Raw genomic sequence first — 19,671 nt, 5'->3', positions numbered from 1 at the left:
TGCACATGCATCACATCACAGGTCTCTCCCGACGTGCTGTGCATGCACAGAACAGCGCCGCTGTTCTGCGCATGCATCACTACGCCGCCGCTACCACCCCTCCAACCCCACGAGGTCAATGCCGCAAGCTCTGACCGACGTGCCTCAAAACGTGCTGCGCATGCGCCGAAAACAGCAGGTCTGAGCTCTTACCAACGTGTCATTGCCGCCGTAGCTGTCCCGCCCCTTCGGCTGACTCGCACTTTCGCTGTTCAAATGCAGCGTCGATGTCCCGCACCTTCGCTGACTAGCACTTTTGCTGTTCAAATGCACCCAGTACCTCTGACGCTGGCTCGCGCTTTTCAACTGCAGCCACTACTGGGTGCAGTTGAAAAGCACCCGCCGAATTTGAACAACGAAAGCGCGAGTCAGCCGACTCTGGCAATGGATCAGAGGCACGTCTCTCTCTCTCTTTCTATCACACACGCACACAAAATATTATTACAACCATAACGGACGTCGCTCACCGACAACACACATACAGTAAAGTCCTTGAAGTCCAAGAATACCGCACCATACCTCATATAGATTACAGGAAGATGTATGGGGGAGGGGGGCAGGTGACTCAAAAACAAGCCCTGCTTTGCTGCCTCAAACACCTGGCTACAATGAGGACTGACCCTCCACTGTCAGAGGGACTCCTAGCAGCTCGCTCTCTCTCTCTGTCTCACACACACACATACACTCTCTCTCTCTCTCTCTAAACTCACTCTCTCTTTCACACAGACACACACACATTGTCTCTCTCTCTCTCACACACACACACACACACACACACACACACAGCGGGATAGAGATGCCGGAAATGGATCCAAGGCACGCCGCTCACACACACCACACATACAGTGAACTCATCGAAGTCCAACAAAACCGCACCATACCCCATTTAGGTTACAGGACGATGTATGGGGAGGGGGGGCAGGCGACTCAAAAACGAGTCCTGCTTTGCTGCCTCAAACAACTGGCTATAAGGAGCAACTGGCCCTCCACTGTCACAGGGACTCCTAGCAGCTCTCTCTTTCTCTCTCACACACACATATACACACTCTCACTCTCTCTCTCTCTCACTCTCTCTCTCTCTCTCTCTCTCTGAACTCACTCTTACACTCTCTCTCTCTTTCAGACAGACGCACACACACTTTTTTCTCTCTCTCTCACACTCACACACACACAAAATATTAGAACAATAAGGGGCATGGGAAATCAAATAAGTCAAACAATAACAAGGTTCAAATTCTGTTTACATAAAGAACGTAGTATATAAAAGTGTACTGTAGACATCCACTCATTTCTTGCTTTGGCTATTTCATTACATTTTTCACAACAAAAATGTCGCCCATTTTAACGGGCTTTACGGCTTGTTATTAACATATAACACAGAGAAAGGGGAAAGGTGCAGTCTTTGTTTCTTTATTGCAAGATTGTGAAGGGAAAACGCTCTAAAGCTGCACCAGTGGAAACGTTTGGTGAAGCATTAACAGTCTGAAAAATACTTCTATATTATGTCAAATCTAATCTAATATTCTCACCCCAGCTTATGAATGTAAATCTGGATATACGCAGGTTCATATATTGTATATTAGTCAGTAGGAAGCAGGGTGAATGCAAAGGATTTGAAAGATTTATGCAATCACGGATAAGAAATTGCTAATTAAAATAACAGTATTTACATATTAGGTCATGACAGAGGTCAATTCAGTATAACATGAAGTCAGCAGGAGACACAAATTCTCCTCACGAATGACTTATTTAGCCAAACACTGAGATGCTGGAGAAATTCTGGATGCCAAGGATTTGACCTAACTTGGATCTAGCTCCAATGTCCACTGGAACAGAAGGTCAAATTAGCCATAGCGGAGACAGTCCTTCTTCTAGAACAGTGTTTTCCAAGTCCAGTCCTGGAGTACCCCTTGCCAGTCAGGTTTTCAGGATATTCACAAAGAATATTCAGAATGAATATGCGTCAATTGGATTTGCATACACTGCCTTCATTTTATGCAAATCTCTTCCATGCATATTCATTGTGAATATCCTGAAAACTTGATTGGCAAGGGGTACTCCAGGACCGGACTTGGGAAACACTGTTCTAGAACATAGCTAACATAGACATTGTGACCACGAGGTGTCAGTGTCGCATGGTAACAGAGGCTCCCTCCACTGTACAGACTGTGTACACTTCTTCCGCAGCATCCCTACCACTCAGAGAGCAGAAGACCTAACCCAGAACCTCCCAATCAGCAACCAGGCTAGACAAATTTTGTTCTTTCTTGGAGGAATGTAAAGTGACATCACTCACAGAACTATTCTTGGCTGCTTAGGAAGTAAACAAGAGCTGTAACCATAGAAATGCTCTTCGGAAGCTCCCAGAGATTTATTACTGAGCAGTTTCTATCCAATTCACTTACTTCCATGCACTGCACTGAGACAGTAATGGATAATGAGTAAATGTGAACTGCTTTTGACCTACACCTATTATTGGTTTAATTTAAAAATTATCCATGCAAAAGAAATTATATTTCATTGTTACAAGAGTCTTTGAAGTCCAAATCTTTCCATGAGTGATCTAACGTCCCTCCATTTTACCCTTTTAGGGTGTAATTTTATGATGCATTTTCCAAATATAAAGCCTGTTTTGTACTTGAAAAATGGCCGTTTTAAAATCGTGCATGAGTACATATCTCTAAAATGTAGGCACACCGCAAGATGGTACCCATGTGATGAATGCATGAATTTTATAATATAGGCAAATACATGCAAAGAGTACATGCACACATCTTTCTCAGAGCATATTAGAGAATTTGTGCACTACCTGGGGGTCATTATATGAAGCTATTTTATAAAGAAACATAGGGGTTTTTGGTTTTTTTTTTAAGCTGCAATAAGTACTAGCATGCGCTTACTGCAGCTTAAAAGAGCTTCTACGTACTAAGGCGCGCGCAACCATGAACTAAAAAACCTAAATTCTTCTTGGAAGGGGCATATCTGGTGTGGAGTATGACAGCACGAATGAGTTACTGCCAGGGGTGTAGCCAGACCTTGCAGTGGGAGGGAGCCAGAGCCCATGGTGAGGGGCACATTTTGGTCTGCTGCCCCACCGCCGCCACCCCCCCACCTCCTTGCCGCTCCCCACCCACTGCTGCAGCAAATACCTTGGCTAGCAGGGGTCCCCAACTCCTGCCAGCTGAAGCCTTGTCCAGTGCCGGTCTCCGATGCCGCCACGTTGCCTGCCCTGCTCTGTCTTCCCCTCACGTCCTGCGTGCTCCTTTTAGTGAAATTGAGCATGCTCAGTTTCACTAAAAGAAGCGTGCCAGATATGAGGAGAAGACAGAGAAGGGCAGGCAACGCAGCAGCACCGGAGACCAGAACTAGACAAGGCTTCAGCTGGCGGGGGTTGGGGATCCCCACCAACAAAACCAGGGGCCCAGAGGAAATTTGAGGGACCCAGGCCCCCGTGGCCCCACGTAGTTACACCACTGGTTACCGCAGCCACATTACCACATGGGATTAGCGCACGCGCTAATTTTTGTTAATGGCCACGTGCTAATGACAACATTAGTATATGTAAATCTCTAAACAGAGAAACTCTCCATTACATTATGTACCAATACAAAAAGCAAATCAGTGGAGCTAAAAACGACTCTACATCATCATCCTTTCACCGTCAGTTTTTTGTCTGTATAATGATACTTCAAAACAATGGAGGAAAAGACCTCAGCTGCCTTGAGCTGTGTGGGTCAATTTCTGGTATATTATCTCCTTAACCAGATTTACACTGCTTCCAGCAGACTAATGCAAGGTTCTACATTAAGAGTCATTGACCAGGAAAGGGATCTAGGCATCCTCGTTGATGATATGTTGAAACCCTCTGCTCAGTGTGCGGCGGTGGCCAAGAATGTAATCAGAATGTTAGGAATTATTAGAAAAGGAATGGAAAACAAATATGAGGACATTATAATTAATTTGTATCGCTCCATGGTTCAACTGCACCTCAAATACTGTGTGCAATTCTGGTCACCCCATCTCAAAAATGATATCGTGCAATTAGAAAATGTACAGAAAAGGATGACGAAAATGATAAAGAGGATGGGACAACTTCCCCATGAGGAAATGCTAAAGCAGCTAGGGCTTTTCAGCTTGGAGAAAAGATGGCTGAGGGGAGATATGATAGAGGGCTATAAAATGATGAGTGGAGAGGAACAGGGAGACGTGAATCGCTTGTTTACTCTTTCCAAAAAATACTAGGAATGGGGGGGCACGCAATGAAGCTACAAATTAGTAAATTTAAAACAATTCGGAGAAAATATTTCTTCATTCAACGTGTAATTAAACTCTGGAATTCATTGCCAGAGAATGTGGTAAAAGCAGTTAGCTTAAGGGGGTTTAAAAAAGGTTTGGATAGCTTCCTAAAAGAAAAGTCCATAAGCCATTATTAAGATGGATTTGCAAAAAATCCACTGTTTATTTCTAGGATAAGAAGCATAAAATGTATTGTACTGTTTTGAGATCTTGTCAGGTACTTGTGACCTGGATTGGCCACTGTTGGAAACAGGAAGCTGGGCTTGATGGACCTTCGGTGTGTCCCAGTATGGCAATGCTTATATTCTTATTGGCCAAAAACCTCTATATAAAAATGATTTTACCTTTTTAATTGCAAGTACACATCTTTTTTCATCATGATTTCAAAAAATCCCAACTAAAAGACGTTTACAACATTGTGCAATTACATTCATGCATGCAGTTTACAATATCAAACAATACCTGAATTGATCTAACTATTTTGGGGCAGGGTGCCTAGCCTCTTGAGTCACATGCTTAAACTGCTTCGCTTTAGACCGTGGAGCACATTTCCAGCTCAGCCTGTGGCATATACAGTTACAATGCCGAAGCGCTACCATCACTTCCTTGATAAGTGGTTGCCATACAAGCACATTCCCTTACTTAACTGTTGACTCTTTTAACAATTGACTCTCTTTCTTGATGCCTTCAGCCTCCCCATTCCATCCAAGTCTGAGAGAGGCACCGCCATTTTTCTGCTACTCTGGCACTAGCGTCGACTGCATATAAGAGGAGGACTGCCCCTGGTTTTAACATCATCTATGATACTGTTAGCATTTGACCAAAACACTTCACTTTTGTCCCCTGTTGCAGTTTAATTTGGTCTGCAACATACTGTGTTGTGCTTTATTAGGCTAGGATCCACTGCCAAATGCTGCGACATGATCCCTAACTCCCTGAAATGTGGAGTGGGTTCGGTGGGTGAGCTGCTGGAGCAGCAGACAATATGGCATCTGCACTTTCTCTAAAACATCCCTTTTCCTGCTTCCAGCAGCCCCTTCCCATTCCCATTCCCGCCTCTAAGACCTCCTCATTTTGTCCCTGCTACCCTTATCTCTCCCTTACTAGCTATTACTTCCTATGTCTTGCCCAGACCTGCCTGTCCCTTTTCTCTCCCTACCCATTCCCCCACCGCCCCCTCCCCACCCCCTTTCCTAGCCATACCGGGCCATCACCCGTTTGTGCGCCAGACCTGCCTAAATGTCTAGGTCGGCTTCCTAAATATAGTTGAGATTTTTTGAAATCACGATGAAAGAAAATGTGTGCATGTATGCATGCAATTACAAAGGTAAAATCATTTTTACATGGTGCTTTTTGGCCTATGATTGAGATGAATGCTGGAAGCGGTGAAAATCTGGTTAAACGTGTATATATGAACAGCTCAAGATGTACGAGGTCTTTTCCTCCATTATTTTGAAGTATCATTACACAGACAAAATAAAATGATGGTGGAAGGATTAGGACAGTCATTTTCACATGGCCATTAACTGGAAAAATGAAAAATTGGTCATATTCCAACTGCAGTAAAAATGACTTTAGCACATGAGAAAGATCTGTGTATGAGTGTGCTAAGGCCAAGGCCACTTTTTACTGCAGCTTACTAAAAGGGTCCCATAGGCACTTGCAATGCCATTATAAAAAAAAAAAAAAAAGGACAGTGCATTCGTTAGTATGCCTTATAAAATTTAGTGTATGAGAAATCAGTTGCAAAATAGAAGTCGGGAAGATCAAACGGGCCTTGAGGAGAAGGCCTGGTCCTCAAAGTTCAGGTTTAGTGTTTCAGTATAGGATAGAGCAAAAATGCCTAAGCTGAGCGTTATGTATCCAAAAAAGTCAAATTAAGGACTAAAAACTTGTCTGTGATTTGGCCGATTCACCTACCTCAGAAGTCACACAGTCTGATAGGTTTTGACAGAACAGCATCAGTGAAAACAAAGTATCACAAATAACAAAACATGTTCAGCTGGCTAGGGAATTGGTCCTTCCATTTTGTTTCCTTCAATAACAACAAATCAGTTGAACACATTAATCCTTGTGAACAGATGAATTAAAAATTCTACTGTGTTTTAAATATTTTTAATCAGCACAAATGTATGAAATTAACTAAAAGGTTTCCAATGACCAAAAAATGGACCAAAATCTATTTTCATGCACATCCCTATAAAAAGACATTAAATCGGTGCCCTTTTGAACATTTCACAAGAGGCCAGTTATGAAATTACCTCAAAATAACTTAGTTTCAAGCTTGAAATTGTAGGCTTTTTGCCGATAAAATACAGTAATCTTCCCAAGCTAAACCAAATATGTTTTAAAAAGCAAAGCAACATGACGCATAAACTAGGTCAGGCAAGACCGTATTCATGAGCTGAAACTATCCATAAAATATCCCCAGGGGTTGGGTGACCATTATGACTCAAATATAATTACATGGACTTCAACACCATACTTAGGTTGCAAGTAATCACAAAAGAGATGGAAAAAGAGAAACGGGACAACTTAGATTGCGAGCCCTCCTGGGACAGAGAAATATCCAGTGTACCTGAATGCAACTCACCTTGAGCTACTACTGAAAAAGGTGTGAGCAAAATCTAAATAAATAAATAAGTACAAAAGAAAGGAAAGGAAAGGCAAAACGGATCAAGAACCTCTGCAAAGTCCCAACCTTTGTAAAGGCCTATATGCACTGTCAATGTCTCCTGGACACTACAAGTCACTCGAAGACACGTAAGCATCCAACAGGAAAGGACTTCATTTTGTGTTTCACAGCCGCTACCACAGACAAGACCGAGCCACAAAACTATACGAGAAGCAACGACAACTTACAGCTGCTTCCAAGCCACAACTAGAGGCAATGGGACAATCAAAAGTATATTGCCGGAGTAATGAAAAAAAGGAGTACCAATGACTACGGCAGCTGAATATTAATTCATATATCAACTATGTTTTAATAGTCATACCCTTAACAAGGAGGACCAGAGCTTGCCATCTCTGATGCAAGATCATACTGTATATGAATTAGAAGCTTTTATAAATTAATAGTGGGAAGGAAAACAGATAAAGTGTAAGACAAAAGGAAAAGCAGAGTCTAGCAGGATCTCTTTTTGTGCAAGGACTTTAACTTGATCTGTTCCATCATATTTTGATGCTTTGCTAAATCTTGTACATATGTTGCAGGAATTAGAAAGCTATTTAAACCACATATGTAGGTAAGATTGAATTGCGGCTTAGTATCCTGTAGTTATAATGCCACAGTATCCTTTACAGAAATAAATCACATTCAGCTGGAGAATCAGGTGACCCAATAAAGGTCACGTTCCTCCGTAAAGGTCAAGATGGAATTGCAGAACATTTTGAATGCATTTGAAGAGATCTTTCAGGCTCCTGACACACAATTAAGATAAAAAGGGAGTGAGGTGGGGAAGAAAGCCTTTGTCACTTGATTTTAAATGGCAATGGAAATGTGGCAAGATTGTTTCTAAAGAGCTTACTACTGAAGATAAGACAAGATGAACAAGAAACAGGAATGTATCTAGCCATGACCAATGTCACAAAGAGGACATTACTTACCAAAGCAATAGTTTCTCCCAGCAATAATCCCCTAAAAGTCATTTTACTACAAAAATGATGTTTTAAGTTCCTTCCTGATCGTGACTGAATAGATAGGGATGGGCTGGAGTGTAAATTTTAAGGGGCTTTGATGTTAGCTTCAGAACTTAGTACAAGAACAGTACTGGGAAGACTTCTACGGTCTGTGCCCTGAGAAAGGCAAGGACAAATCAAACTTGGGTATAAAGTATCACATACCATGTAAAATGAGTGTATCTTGTTGGGCAGACTGGATGGACCATATAGGTCTTTATCTGCCGTCATTTACTATCTTACTATGTTCCTCTGGTTTTGTTTTTATTTTCCAGACTGGCATTTTACTCCTCTAAACCTCAGTTAGTCCTCCTCAGTGGTCTTCAACCTAGTCCTGGGATCAGGGCTGCCGAGAGGGTGTGACAAGGGGAGCAAGATTCCCCAGACCCGGCGCCAGCCATAAAAAAAGCTGATTTTTTAAGTGATGTTGCAGCCAGCCTGACAGCCTCACTCAGTCAGATCCAGCATCTTTCCCTCCTTCCAAGCCCACCCTCCCCCCCCCCCCCCCAATCCCCTAGATGCCTCAGATTCATTGGATGGCAGACTGCAGCGATCGAGAAAGACTGCTCTGCTGGCCATGGGTCATTCTTTCTGCCGCACTCAGCAACATTGGCGGGGCCCTTAAGACTGTTTGCCCTGGGTCCTGTTTGTCTCTTAGCAGCCCTGCCAGGGATCAGGCAACCATGGTCTTCGAGGGCCACAACCCAGTCAGATTAAAGTTCCACAATGAATATGCATGACTGATTTGCATGAACTACTTTCATTGTATGCAATTAGATGTCATGTATATTCATTATGGATATCCTGAAGTCCCAATTATGTTGTGGCCCTCTAGCACCATGGCTATCCACCCCGCATATCTCTCACCTCTATTTCCCCCCCTTCTGGTCCAGGATCTAATTCTCTCTCCTCTTCCGCCCCCCCCCCCCCCCCAAAAAAAAAAAAAACAGCCCTTTGCAACTCCTTCCTACTTGCTGTGATGTCAGCAATAAAAAAAACAGAGACATGATGTGGAGAATCAGTTCATACAAGCTGCAGGTATTGCTGGGTCTGTACTCTGACACACACTTTCTTTTAGAAAAGTCTAAGTATAAAACTAGAGCTCTTGGACTAAGATCAAAAACAAATGTAATATCTAAACAGTTAGTCCAGATTAGATCAGATGTGAATATTTTTAGTGTTATGGAGGAAAAGCCTCAAACCAAAAGAGAACACTCTATCGTTGATCTCTCAACATACGAGGTCTCTTTAATCATCATGGGCAAAAACCTCCTAATAGAGAGCAAAACTGATAGGACCTGTTTCAATTCTTAACGGTTCTACCAGATAACATATCTGATCTAATCTGGACTAACTGTTTAGATAACACACTTTCTGTTGCCATGGCCCCATCGCATACTTGTAGTGCACTTGAGTGGAGGCTCCATGACGTGTCTCTGTTCTACCTTGTGCTGACACCAAAACAAATAGGAAAAACATGAAGGGAAGTTTGTGGGGTGGCGGCAAGAAGAAGTGATGTTGGGTCACATGGAAGGTGGTAGATGGGGGCAAAACTATATGCCCATGCTGAACTTCAATAAAGCGCCTCTGTCCCCATTACTAAAATCAGGGACAAGAAGGTAGCCACATAGGAAGGAGTCAGACACAGGTCTAAAATCGGGGACAATCCCTGAAAATCAGGGACATCTGGTAACCTTATACAAAAAGCCAGCTATGAGATCTCTGCATTTAAGATATCAACAAGGAGTAAACCAAGGTGCAACCTCTGGCTCATGTAGTTAGCACTTTGCATTGCCAGGTTTCTGGTTAGATCCCCAAGTTGGGTCTTCAGTTCCCTAAGCCATATGGGGTTGGGAGTCTGCAGAGGTGACAAGGGGCATAAGGAAATCATGATCATTGCTTAAGGGTGACACCTAGTGGCTGGAGTTAGGGCCCATTATTGTAGTTTCCAGAATGCACCCTGGTGAATGGTCCCTGGTCAAGGACTGCCACTGCAATGATCTGATAAGCTGTAAAGGGGGCGGGGAGAAGGGAATTATTATTACTATTAATATTTGTATAGCGCTACCAGACGCACCCAGTGCTGAACATCTGACACATAGAGACAGTCCCTGCTCGATAGAGCTTACAATCTAAAAATACAGACAGACAAAATCTCCTGCCTGATGGTGTCAGATCCAAGCCCTGGTTCCAACTGACACTGCAGCGGGAAGGAAAAATGCACACTCTAGCTCAATCTTATGATCTTCATCCGCCCTCATAGTCTATTAAAAATGAAGAGGGCATAACAAAAAGAATGAAACAAAACTGCTGGTTGAAAGTACAGGAACTTACAGTTCTCTGGCATTGCTTTGTGTTTTCTAAATCAACAGATCTCTGTTTGGAACTGTGCATCACAGGCCCATGCGGATGTTACAATAAACAGATAAAGCCACGAGAGAGAGGACGACAGAAAGGTAATACAACCCGGAATATCAAATCTATGCATGAAAGAGCACAACACAAAAAATACGGAAAATGTCTCTGGAGGGGCTCAATTCCCTCCAGCTGAGCTTGGCCATTATTCCTCTGTGGTACAGAAAGTGTCTGTCTCTGTGTACAAATACAAAGTGGGATTGTTCAGACAAATAACAGTTACTTCACAGTGTTCAACAGCAGCACCTCCCAAACAGAGATCACCATAAACAGATGCTCATGTCACGTCCACTAGCAGAAGCATTCTCCTCCTGACAGAGATAATTACACGTTTCATCTTCACTTTCTTTTTTTAAATCTTAACAAGAAAAGCAGCAGCCGGGATAATGAATTAAACAGGATAGAGGTGGGACAGCGTAGCGTTATTAATATGATGCAAAGCCCTATGAAGAACCTAAATTTAATGTGCCTCAGAGGGGGATATGACAGACAATCAAAAGCTTCAATGACATTAATGCACAAGAAGCAGGCTGAGGCAATGATATTAGGAGCTTTAGGTGACCCTTCGGCTTTGCATCCTCCCCCCTCAATTAATTTCAGGCTTCTAGATGTCCCCTGGGATTTTAATAATTCAACTCAACAATCATGATTGTTCTAGGAAGATCATGTTGAAACAATCCTGTAAAAATGCAAAGTGGTTAGAACAATGGGCTGAGAACCAGGGAAGCCAGAATTCGAATCCTGTTTCTGCTCCTTGTGAGGTTGGGCACATCTCCCATCTCCCACTGCCTCAGGTGCCCGCAAGACTTTAAACTCCTTTGTACTTGACTACTTATTACTACTGTATAGTATTATATCTATTCAGTAGTTAAAAAATAAGTAATTGTAATATTCTAAATGTTAAATTTTGTGTATGGATGTATAGATATATATACACACACACACACACACACAAAGATAACAATTTCCATAAGCAATTTATCCAGGTCAATAGTTATTTGAAATGTGACCATTCTCTCAGCTAGGAAATATATGTACTGATGGTTCTTTGAGTTTACAGTGCCTCTTGGGAGCTGTTAAGTTTTGACTGCAGCTGCTCGTCGCTCGCCGTCCCCTGAAGTTGCTGCTCTAGGCGACTACCTAGTCTGTGTAATGGATAGGCCGGGCTTGACCAGAAGCAGACATCTGTCAGAGGAAACTGTACTCCAGAGAACAGGGATTAGCATTTTTGTATTGTATTGTTTTGTTTCGTGTATTATGTGTTAAAATTGCATCCTCTCCCCTCCCCAATATTCAGCTGCAGTAGCTGGCTTTTTTTTTTTTTTTTAATGCTGGTAAAAAAATTAGGATATTCAAGTGGCTGCACTAGTACTATCCAGATAGCTTGTCCGGATTTGTGGCTAACCCAAATCGGGTTTTCGGTTTTGACCAAAATCGGCATGCCCTCCCCCCAACCGGACCCATATCCCCCCGCCCCCCAGGGCTATCATAAACTCTGGTGGTCTAGTAGCCTAACTGTTGCAGGAGCAATCCTCAGACACTCCTGCTGCTGCCGCCTCCATCATCACAATGGCTGCCGAGATCTTCAGAAGGAGTTTCACGTTCTTGCCAGCCATTTTGATGATGCTGACAGCAGGGGCAGGAGTGACTGGGGATCACTCCTGCAACTAAGCCACTAGACCACCAGGATTTAACACAGGCCTGGGGGGGGGGGGGGGGGGAGGTGCTCATGGGTGTGTCAAAGTGACATGAAAAGGGATTTCTACAGAGAAAGAGTGGGCAATGCACCTCTCCCCACCTCCAAGTTGGAGGTGGTGGAGATTAAAAAAAACAAACAAACCTGTAATGGCATTATTTTTTTAAAAGGCCTGGGATAAATACGGAGGACTTCAGCTGCCTGGAACTAGGTAACTTGGCAGCTCTGGCCACGGTTTTAAAGTTACCCCCTACAGCAGTATGGGCTTTGTGGTCCCTATTCTATCCACTGAAACCACGGCCCATTATAAAACACGAAGGGACTGTCAGAAACCCAGGACTATCCTAAAATCTCCCTTCTGGAACTGGTCAACTTGCCAGCTCTATGATTTCTTACGGCACAGAAGAGTAGGTAAAATTTAAAAAAATGAACTGGGGTCTATGGCACTGAACTGGGAATGAGACTGGAGTCTGGACTGGATGGATCTCACGGTTCCTATCTGCCGCCACAAACTAAGTATTACTGGGGCTGAAACGGCTTTGACACATTGTTACTGTCAATACAATTGACAATACAGTAACAAATAAATAAATAAAATTAATGCAGCAATCCCACACTCAATATGTGAGAACACATAGCTCTGACCTTCTTGTCCCATGGCTACAACCTAGGGGTAGATGCATCAAGCAAACGTAAAAAAATCAAAATCGTTAAAGGCCCTAACGATTTTTAAAAAACGAAGAATGCACCAAAAAAAAAAGTCACACATGCTCAGATCGGTATAGAAACGTACAATGTATCAAAGAATCACAATACACATCGTTAATCGGCCCCCAAATCATGCGCAGAGCAGCCAAGCGTTATGTTAGCTGCTCTGCGCATGCCACAAACAGTCAAAACACAGTCAAATCAAAAGCACATGGCTCCCAAATCAAAACAAAAATAAAAAAAAAGGGTCGGGAGTGGGCAAGGGCGCTCATCAGGAGCGCCCTGTACAGACGGCCTTGCCCCCCCCCCCCCCCCCCCCGCTGCTCCCCACTTTCCGCCGCTCCCCCCACCCCGAAAAAGCAAAATTCAAGCAGCCCCTGCCCCCCTCCCTTCCTCACTACTCTCTCACCTCAGCTCCGCCTCCCGACATCCTCCGTCCTGTGCCCCGCCCCCTTTTGGGGTCGTCGCCGCCATTCCCCTCCTCCATCGGGCCCCCCTCCCTCTTACCGGGCCCGTGCAGCGCCTCTCTCCTCTGTCCGAAGGCGCTGCACGGGCAAGAAGACAGCTGATGCCTGCCTTCGCCCAGCTTCGATGGCGCGTCTTTCTCCTGCTGGGCCCGCCCGTCCCCCGTCAGGGGGCGGGGCACAGGACGGAGGATGTCGGGAGGCGGAGCTGAGGTGAGAGAGTAGTGAGGAAGGGAGGGGGGCAGGGGCTGCTTGAATTTTGCTTTTTCGGGGTGGGGGGAGCGGCGGAAAGTGGGGAGCAGCGGGGGGGGGGGGCAAGGCCGTCCGTACAGGACGCCTCGGACGAGCGCCCTTGCCCCCTCCCGACCCTTTTTTAATTTTTTTATTTGATGAGTTTTCTGAGGTCCTTTGGACCAATCACAGCGCTTTTAGCTCTGCTAATGCGCTGGGATTGGCTCAAAGTTTGTTTGTTTTTTTAACTTTACACTTTTTCCTGGCACAGAGCTGTCCTAACGAGAGGTCCAGACCTCTCGTTAGATTTCCTGCCTTTTTCCTGCGTAAAGGCAATCGGAAAAGGTTAGTGCATGTCGTTTCAATGGGGTTTTCACACTAATTGCTCATCTCCATTCCGTTTTCGTTAGCTGCTGGCTTCCTCGGTAAAAGCCCTTTGATGCATGCAACGGATCAAATTTTCCTCGTTGGAGAGTCATTAAAGGCTCATTTAGCTTTAGTGCATCTGCCCCCTAGTGCTTTAAACCTAACTTTCTAGGGAGTAATTTTATAAAGCTGTCTCCAAGGCTAAACTGTGTTTTAGCTGCAGAAAAGGGTTTTTATGGAATTACCCCATGGTATATGAATGCAGAGCCTTGTTTAGAAAGGATGTGGAGCGAGGAATTCACATGTTCAGGTCAAAGTGCAAAACTTCCACATTATTTTATAAGTGGCTCAGAGGGTCTTTTACTAAGGCGTGCTCACATTTTTGGCATGCACTAAATGTTACAGACACCAATGCATTGCTATGGGTGTCTCTAACATTTAGCGCACCCACAATTTTAGCGCACGCTATAAATGTGAGTGTACCTTAGTAAAAGACGCCCTCAGTGAAAAGCAGAGCCTCTTGTAAGATAGGTACACAACTGTGTGTGTATTGTACTGCTTTGTTTCATGTGTGGGGTTGTGGGAGGCGGGGCTAGTGCTGGGCAAGACTTCTACAGTCTGTACCCTGAAAATGGCAGATACAAATCAAGGTAAGGTATACACAAGAAGTAGCACATATGAGTTTACCTTGTTGGGCAGACTAGATGGACCGTGCAGATCTTTTTCTGTCATCATCTACTATGTTACTATTTCCAGTAGGAGCAGCAATTAAAAAAAAAAAAAATCTGCACATGGGGAAGACACACCCTTGAAAGTGCATGGGAACAGCTTCAAAAAAATTTTTTTTGATTCTCCCGCATACCCCTGCAGCATGAGATCTTTCCACCCCACACCCTTAAAAGTCTTCTATAGCCCAGGTCCACCACTGCCCCTGCCCCAGAAAGACCAACAATCACCACCCCAGCCCCTCGGCTCTTACTGTGGGTCTCTGGTGATGTAGTGAAAATAAGAGTAATTCATAGTCAATCCTGCTCTTAAGGCTGTGGGTTCAAAATGGTGGCTTCGATCCCTAGAAGTAATCTTGCGATGCTACCACTAAGGATCAACAGATGTAAATACACACATGACTTCTGCAGGTTCTGTGAGGTTTCTTTCTTTTTTAATCAAGACACATTGACACCTACATTATCTTTATAAAACAGTCCCAAATTAGGCACCTACTTGCCCTTCCTACTTCAAAATTACATTCCATAATACTTTCTGTTCCATAATCCTAGTCATGAGAAATGAAATAAGTTGTCATTTTAAAATAAGACTGGCGTGCTAACGTTGATTTGTATTTAATAAGTGTCAATGTTTCTGTTCTAGCTGGAATCTTAGTTACAGATGAGATAATGTATTTTACACTTCACTTTATTTTCTGACTTTCTCATTTCAATGTAGACCTAAAGAAGAAAATGTTAATTCTCAAAACAGTATCACCTAAATGAGGTCTCATCTTACATTTTTTAAAACATATTAATCCTTATTTCTGTGCTGTTCTAGCAAAGATGGATGAGATACACCACAACAGCACACAGCTGGGAATCCATAATCAATACACAAACCCCCAACAATTAAAAACATTCCTTATGATCATTGGACAAGAAAAAAATTCAGGCACGTTGAGCTTTAAGATACCTTAAGTTACTTCAGTACTAATACTGAGCCATCATAAAGAGGGAGTACTCTGCCATGGGAATAGGAACAACTGGAAAGTGGAGACAGGTTCCTTGATAGCTGTCTTCTCAACAATCAAACTAAACGTCTTTATTACTGCGCTCTATTCACCAGGGTAAAGGACTATGGAGTTGCTTATGCGTTTAAACATGTAGAGCTATATTTTCAAGCGAGGGAAAACAGTACACAAAGCTGCCTACCTATAAAGCCACAGGTACACAGTGCAGCCCTCTGACGTCTATTCCGGGTCAAAAGCTGCAGCGCTGAGATAGGTATCTGCATACCTCTGCTGCAACGTGTACTGTAAACAAAGAATCCGATTGCAACATGATCTCTCCAGCAATGCCTACCACCCCTTCTCATGAATGGGTAGAGTGCAAGATTGGCACAGAAAACCCCAAGCAGAAAAGAGGCGGCAGCCTGCGATGACCATAGCTTCCGTTTAAATCAACGTGTTTACTATACACACACGAACATCTGGTTTCAGCAAGAAAAGGCGCTCCGGAGTCGACTCTGACGGCAGATAAGGAAGCGCAGCAGGACACCTGCTCTCCAGCTTCCCCGGATTTGATTACTGTTCTCTGCCCACAAGACCAAAATATTGACAAAGAGTCGTTCAGGATCACGTTTACAAACAATGAATTCCCCTATGGTGTGTTTGGGAGGGGGAAGGATTGTTTTAGTCAAATTGACAGGGGGATTTCTTTGGGAATTTTATTTTATTCACCTTGAAAACGAAAGTGGAGCCTGATCCATCGCTTTTGATGTTTACAGGTTCATTCCAGTTGTAAGTGGACACTGTGCTTTACAATAAAAGTCCTTTTTGTGTCCATGTGAATGATCCACTATTGTAAAATACAGAATAATCACCTCTGTAACAAATGCATAGACATATCTGCTTTCTCTTACTAATCACACTAATACTTCAAAAGTGTGGCCATTTTAAATACGTGTATCTTTACCTGTCTATATAGATACACGCATCTAAAATATTAACACTAATAATGAAAGCTTCAACAGCAGTAGGAGGCAGTGAAAACCATGGGTACCGAAAAAAGCCGACCTGATCCCTTTTTCTTTATTCAACTTAGAAAATATAAAATTCCTTCCACGGCACACAGGGAACATTTCCATCTCTGAACGTAAATTATATGCTTCTACAAAAATAGGCACAAATTAAACAAAACCCACTGCAAAGTCAAACAATTATTATTTAAGCACTGCAGTGGGCAATGAATCTATTTTCTAATACTGGAAACGGAAAACTAAACGCACTTTAATCACTGTCCTCGTTTTTCAATCCTTACATGCACGTATATCATAAACCAGGTCACATCTCTGCCATATCGACAGCTAAATGTAATATGCAGCCCGCACTTACCTCTTAGTAATACGTTAGCTAATCAAGCAATATATATATATCACACTGATTCACAAGATCTAACTGCAAAAGCCTTTTCCACAGGCCTCTGCCATGGGTCAGGAAAGAGAAAAGGGGGAATCCGGTTCATCTTTTCTACCAGGCGATATTGGCAATGCTTTTGATTCGGTTTACGTGAGCATTCAAACGTCCTATCTAGTCTGAGATCCTCATGCTATGCACGCCTAAAAATCCGTCTCCGGTTTAAATAAGATTTAATATGGTAGGGGGAAAAGACAGAGGATTAAAGCATTGTTGCAAGCAGCAGCGTCCTCTGATACGTACATAACGAAAATGCATTCTCCTTTTAATCAGGCCTTGGCAGATGGTGATGGGAGAAGGGGGAGGGCAGATTTCCGTCCCTTCCCCACGCACCTGTCACCGAGGAAGAGCAGCAGGACTCACCTTCCCGGGCCAGACGGCGATCAACGACGCACGGCCGCAGCTTGCGGCTCCCGGAGGGAGGGGAGGGCTGCGCCGGGGCTCCAGGAAGTGCCTACGACCGACCGAGCGACCGGCCTGCCAGTCCGGCCCAGCCCGGGTCTCAACTGACCAATGGTGGCGCCCCGGAGGCGGTCTTACGCAAATCAGGGCTGGGCTGTGGAAAAGCGCTGCAGGTGGCACTCTACATGTGTCTGTGGGTGGTTGTATATTACGGATTATATGGAAATATTATTATTATTTTTTTTCTTTTCTACTATATCTTATCTAAGCTTAAATCGCTGTTATTTTTTTTTCTTTTACTTATTTTCATGTGATTTAGGTTCGGGGCTTTTTCCCTTGGGAAAGGAGAAAGAAAAACAGAACAAATACAAGAACAGGAACATCTGTCAAAGATCACTTACCCAAAAAAAGACAGAAGCAGCCTGAACCTCGAACTGGTCAGAAAAGAAGGATGGATGGATGCCTAGTAAATGCTGCTTGAGGGAATGCAGTCTGCTGCGCACTTATTATCTCTGCCACTTAAACAGGAGTAGTATAATGGTTAGAACCATTATGGCACTTTGAGACGTGTTTTCAATGCACTTAGACTTACAAAGTTAACCTGTGGAACTGTGAAAGTCCAAGGGGGTCTTTTACAAAGGCACTGCACGCACTAAATGCTAAAGAAACCGGTACGAATATATATATGGTTATCTCTAACATTTAGTGCACATTTATTTTTACTGTGTGCTAAAAAACGCTGGCATGCCTTTGGAAAAGACCCCCTAAGTGCTTTGAAAATGCACCCCTAAATGATCTTGTGGAATAGGGTAGCTCAGAAGGGCTATGACGCAGCTACTGTTTTATCCAATATAATATCAGTAATTAGAGAACTTAGGGTCCAACAAAAAAATCTGTTCCACTGCCACTGTGCGCAGATCACATAACTCTCCATTGCCTTAGCTACAAATTTAGATTATAAGGGCTGCATTGACAGGCAAATAGTTACTGTACCATGCCTTGACCCGATAACTGAAGACAAGAATGAAAGGAAAAAAATCCCTTCCCTCATCTAGCTTCATCCTCACCCACAGTTATATTCCAATACACCCCCACATGTACACTTTCACCCGTCCCCTACTACAACCCATCCCAAACCTATCTCTGTACCCCAACTCCCTTCCCCATATACACACACCCCATCATGGTGGAATCAGCAACCTCAGAACAACATGTCTGATTTTTCTTGAAGAGTGATAAACACCTCAATAAAACAAGGTCATTGACAAAAATACAAATAAACTACTCAAAAGAACAAACAAAGATCATTTACAATGTAACAAGAGATATTGTCATTAATCCATGTCTACAGCCTTACCTACTACCCTCAACCAGTTTGGCTCCACTGAAAACAACTCACAGATCATTAAAAGCCAAAGAAAACAAATATGTTTAACCCAATTTTAAACTTTTTAACATTTGTCTCAGTTCTAAGATATTGTGACGAATGTATTCTATAAGTCTAGCACTAAGTATAAAAACACTGTGTTACGCATCTTAGCCCAATTGTGCCTTGGTTTAGAAGAAGGAATTGCAAAATCGATTATGACATTGGGCCCACAGAACCCTAGCCAGAGAGTACAGTATTCATAAATTGGAAAGGCAAGTGGGAGCCCCCTTGTGAAAAGCCCATATATGCCAACACCAGGATCTTAATACAGTAAGAGAATGGCAGTCAATAAGGTTGTTTAAACAGGGCTGTAACATAATCATAGGTTCTTCCAAAATACCAAGGCAGTTACACCACTGATACACCCTCAGCACTATCTAATGCTCCTTACTATTCATCTCTAGTACACTACTAGGACCTCAACAAAGCTAGTGCAAAATCAAGAGACAGGGAGAGTAAGGGCAGCCATTGCCATCAGTGCCACCAATCTGTGGGTGGAACCCTAAAGAAAGTCTCTGTTTATAGCACTAAGATATGAGACCCAAAATCAACAATGCTTCTCCACAAAAAAAGAACTGATCACATGCTGGCAGCTGGTTTTAACATCTAGGGCAGCCCATTGTAAACTCTTCGTTATATAGTTACAACCTCAACACTGTAACAGCAGTTACTTATTTAAGCACTAATGGTCATTCATCCAGGCTGCAACAATAATGTCCTCTTGGAAGTTGTGCTTAGAGTTTATTTTACTAAAAAATAATTTCAG

The 19,671-nt window shown here is 43.3% G+C and overlaps 1 protein-coding gene across 3 annotated transcripts in view; it reads right to left on the bottom strand.

Moving 5' to 3' along the window:
- Positions 1-17,508, bottom strand: part of RALGPS1 (Ral GEF with PH domain and SH3 binding motif 1) — a 777,507-nt gene extending 759,999 nt beyond the window's left edge. For 2 of the 3 annotated variants that reach the window (XM_030207496.1, XM_030207498.1), the window contains exon 1: positions 17,438-17,508. The gene's annotated coding sequence lies outside the window, so the exon portion shown is untranslated. The other variant, XM_030207497.1, reaches the window with a different exon arrangement.
- Between the last annotated feature and the right edge of the window lie 2,163 nt (positions 17,509-19,671).

The sequence above is a fragment of the Microcaecilia unicolor genome, chromosome 6 (genome assembly GCF_901765095.1).
Source record: "Microcaecilia unicolor chromosome 6, aMicUni1.1, whole genome shotgun sequence".
Taxonomy (NCBI): domain Eukaryota; kingdom Metazoa; phylum Chordata; class Amphibia; order Gymnophiona; family Siphonopidae; genus Microcaecilia; species Microcaecilia unicolor.
The sequence above is the reverse complement of the archived record's forward strand: the minus strand, read 5'-3'. Positions and strand labels throughout refer to the sequence as shown.